Source organism: Eschrichtius robustus, chromosome 16, assembly GCF_028021215.1.
Source record: "Eschrichtius robustus isolate mEscRob2 chromosome 16, mEscRob2.pri, whole genome shotgun sequence".
Lineage (NCBI taxonomy): Eukaryota > Metazoa > Chordata > Mammalia > Artiodactyla > Eschrichtiidae > Eschrichtius > Eschrichtius robustus.
In genome coordinates, this window is record NC_090839.1 from 73,201,856 (window position 1) to 73,206,056 (window position 4,201).

Consider the following 4,201-nt stretch of genomic DNA (forward strand, 5'->3'; position numbering starts at 1 on the left):
GCAGCACGCAGACTCAGTAGTTGTGGTGCACGGGCTTAGTTGCTCTGCGGCATGTGGGATCTTCCCGGACCAGGGCTCAAACCCATGTCCCCTGCTTTGGCAGGTGGATTCTTAACCACTGCGCCACCAGCGAAGTCCCTAGACATTTTTTAAATGCTGGGAAACTATACATCAAAATTTAAAGTGTGCTGGCAGCTTTACTGGTAATTTTTGTTTCCTTCTTTTTATTTACCTACATTTTCTAAATATTCTCTGGGGATCATTAATAGTTTTTGTAATAAGAAATAATAAATGGAAATTTTAAGGAATAAATGTATCATTCATACTAACCTAATTTTGAAAAAATTTACAGAAGTATCTATGCAAACAAATAGTTTCATAAAAGAAAATAGTTCCAACCTGTTCAGTGATGTCTACAGTGAACTGGAGATGTGTTCTTCTCCATTATTTGGTCCCGAGGATAGGTCTGGACAGGAAATAGCAGAGTTGACCAGAGCTCAAACTGAGGTTCCGTCGACCTAATCCAGAATAAATTAAATCAAATTGTGTTTCAAAGTGCATCAAAGAACACTTTTAAAAAAAATTTTTATTTTATATTGGAGTACAGTTGATTTACAATGTTGTGTTAGTTTCAGGTATACAGCACAGTGATTCAGTTATACATGTATCAGTACATATATCTATTCTTTTTCAAATTATTTTCCCATTTAGGTTATTACAGAATATTTAGTAGTTTCCTGTGCTATACAATAGGTCCTTGTTGGTTCTCTATTTTAAATATAGTAGTGTCCATATGTCAATACCAAACTCCCAATTTATCCCTCCCCCCGGCAAAGGACACTTCAGAAGCCAGATTACACTGGATCACTTGCTCAATATGCCTATGTGTGCTTCTTTTTGAGATTTGGCCATATCGTTAAACAAAAAAAGTGTGCTGTTTTGGAGACTCAAAAAAGAGCAAAGGACACTAAAGGGCCTTCTCTGAGCAGAGCTGGCGTGCTCCATGCAAAGCAGAAACGAAGAGGAAGCTGCAACTCTTCATCACTTGCTCCTTTCCAGGGAAAGGCACATGGGGATGCGGGATGGTCTCTAAGGGACCCCAGGGAAGCAATGGTTCTGCACAACAGCCCAGAGCAGGCTGTGGCCTCCTGAACCTTCCGTCCCACAGTTGGTAAACAGTGGGTGTTACTGTTCATTCGAGACCTTACAGGCCTTATCTCTCCCCTCACCAGGGATTCTGAACCCTCTTTAAGTTTTTGTTCATTTTTCACTTTGAACAAACACTCTGACAACCCACGGGAATGTGCTAACACATTCCCATGGATGGTCTGGTTCACCCATCACAAAAAGCCTATGAACTTTCAGCTATGCAATGAATGAGGTCTGAGGATCTAATGCAAAACATGGTGACCATACACAGACATAGAGAACAGACTTGTGGTTGCCAAGGGGGAGAGGGAGCGGGGAAGGGATGGAGTGGGAGTTTGGGGTTAGTAGATGCAAACTACTGTATACAGAATGGATACACAACAAGGTCCTACTGTACAGCACAGGGAACTATATTCAATATCCTATGATAAACCATAACAGAGAAGAATATAAAAAAGAATTTATATACACGTATAACTGAATCACTTTGCTGTACAGCAGAAATTAACACAACACTGTAAATCAACTATACTTCAATTTGAAAAAAAAAAAACCATGGTGACCATTGTTGATAACACTGTATTTTATAATTGAAATTTGCTAAGAGAGTAGAACCTAGAAAACTTAGAACTTAAATGTTCTCACTGAAAAAAAAAAAAAAAGATAATTATGTGAAGTGATGGATGAGTGAATGAGCTAGATGAGGGAATCCCTTCCCAATGTATACGTGTACCAAATCACCATGACGTACAATTAAATATCTTACAATTTTACTTGTCAATTATACTTCAATAAAGCTGAAATAAAAATAATTTTAAAACATTTTAAGCCTTCGAGGCAAACATGATTATTCTTCGAATCTTACAGAGTTGAGAACGGCAGAAGAGTGTAGAGGATAAGAGCTTGGACTCTGGTTTGAATCCTGGATCCACCAGGCTTCTGAGCTATGGAACCTTCAGCAAGTTACTCAAGTCTTCTGTGCCTCATCCTTCATTTCCTCATCTGTAAAATGGAGACAATAATAACAGCACCTATGTAGTTGTGTTTGTTTTTTTTTTTAGCAAGAGATAGCACGCACATTCATTGTTGTACCAATCATAGCCTTATGTATATCACCACTAAGCAGACAAAAATCATTAAGCATGCAAGCCAAAGGTGGTCATACATATAGTAACGCCGAGACTTGAAATGTTTCATCTTGATTTTTATGGTTTCACTTCTGAAATTTAAAAGTGACCTTGCCGAATAAAATCTCAATGTTTCTTCAATCTAGAAACCTGCCCAGGATTTTTGATCCTAGACTAGTTCCACTTAACCTGGGCCAAACAGAACAGTTTGTTTATTTTGATGTTGAACATGGGGATATGTTACAAGACCTGGGGTTAGGGGCAAAATCTTCAACAGGTGTAAGTGTTGATGGAGAAAAATACCTCTAAGCATATAAGGAAGGACGTTTCTTTTCCTGTCTCCTGAGTTCTTTGCAGGATGCGCTGGAACTCAGCAGGTGTAGACCTGCCCTCTAGTGGATCTGGGTGCGCGACGATTTCGGTTCAGCGTTTGCTGTGTCTGGCTTGACAAGCGTTATTAAACTCAATCGTCCATCAAAAGTGACCTGTTGGGGGTCTGGGTTAGGTGCTGAGCAAGTGAAAAGTTCAAGTGGCAAACGAGACCCTGCGGCTGAAGGTAATGCCCGTTCTTCAGCTTCCAACTGGGGACGCGAGGCTTTTAATTGTCCCAGCCTCTCGGGCTGCACACTTGAACGGATGCGAAGCCCTCCCCTGAGCTCTCGGAGCTGGTCTTGGCTCTCTGCACGCGGGCGCTGAGGCAAACCCCCATCGGGCTGGAACTCTGGGAAGTGGCCCCGCGGGGACCCGCGCCGCGGTCAGCGCAGAGCAGCCGTGACGGACCTGCAAGTGAGGCCGCGGGGTCCCCGCGTCGCCTGCCCAGACCGTGACGGCCGCCCAGCGGGAGCGGCTTCCCGCCGCATCGTCGAGGCGCTCAGACACCTCGGGGGCCCAGAACATGGCTGCGCCTGCCGGCTCGGTCCCGCCCCGCTGCTGCCTCCTGAGGACGCGCGGCCGGCGCGGGAGGTGACGGCCCTCCCACGCTTGCGCCCGGCGGGTGCGTAGAAACGCGGGGCACGTCTCCGGGGCGGCCGAGGGGCGGCCGCAGGGCAGATGGGGCGGGGCGGGCGCACGGGCGCCCCCAGCCGGAGCCCCAGCCTCTGCAGTTTTGTTGTGGAAAGCTCTTGGAACAGTGCTTAGCACAGAACAAACGCTCGAGGTACGTTAGCTATTACGCAGCAGATGCGGAAACCTGGGCTGAGACAGATGTGTTAACGTGCCCATGGTAAAAACAGCAAGTGTTGGAGCCAAGATTTGCTTGGGTTTCCTCAAGATTCTCAGATCTTAAAGTTTGATTTGGGTCTTTTATAATAACCTCCCGTGTCTCTCCTTAACACGCTCATGCTTTCCTCTCCCTTCTGGAGCATGTGGTATGCATTTCTAATAGCTGTTCTAATGTCCTTGTCTACAAATCACCTCTGACATTTCTGGATCTGTTCCTATTGGTTGATTTTTCTCCTCATTATAACTCATAGTTTCCTGCTTCTTCGTATGCCTGGTGATTTTTTATTGGATGTCAGACATTGTGAATGTTACCCTGTTGAGTGCTGAAGGTTTTTTGTTTTGTTTTGTTTTGTTTTGTATTCTTTCAAATATTTGGAGGTTTTGTTTTAGGATGTAGTTAAGTTAGTGGAAATAATTTGAACCTTTTGAGGCCTGCTTTTAAGATTGCTCGGCAGGTCCAGAACAGCCTTAGTCTAGGGCTAATTTGGGCACGACCAAGGCAATATCTTTCTCAGGATTCTGCTCCATGTCCCACACGTTAGGAGTTCTTTCCTTTCTGGTTGGTGATGTTAGGGAGGGGGAAATTTCCCCCCCTATCCCTCTTGAGTTCTTGTGGCTGGACATAATAAAATGGACACAAGACATATTAATAGGAAAAAATTTTTATTCATGCACATGGAGGCCCTATAGAAATGGGACCTAGG

At 44.3% G+C, this 4,201-nt stretch overlaps 1 long non-coding RNA gene across 1 annotated transcript; it reads right to left on the reverse strand.

The window, feature by feature from the left end:
• Positions 1–406: 406 nt before the first annotated feature.
• LOC137750520 (uncharacterized) lies at positions 407–3,189 on the reverse strand. Its single transcript, XR_011070470.1, has 3 exons — positions 2,580–3,189; positions 2,015–2,151; positions 407–518 (listed from the first exon to the last, which is right to left on the reverse strand). It is a non-coding gene; the product is annotated as an uncharacterized lncRNA (long non-coding RNA).
• Between the last annotated feature and the right edge of the window lie 1,012 nt (positions 3,190–4,201).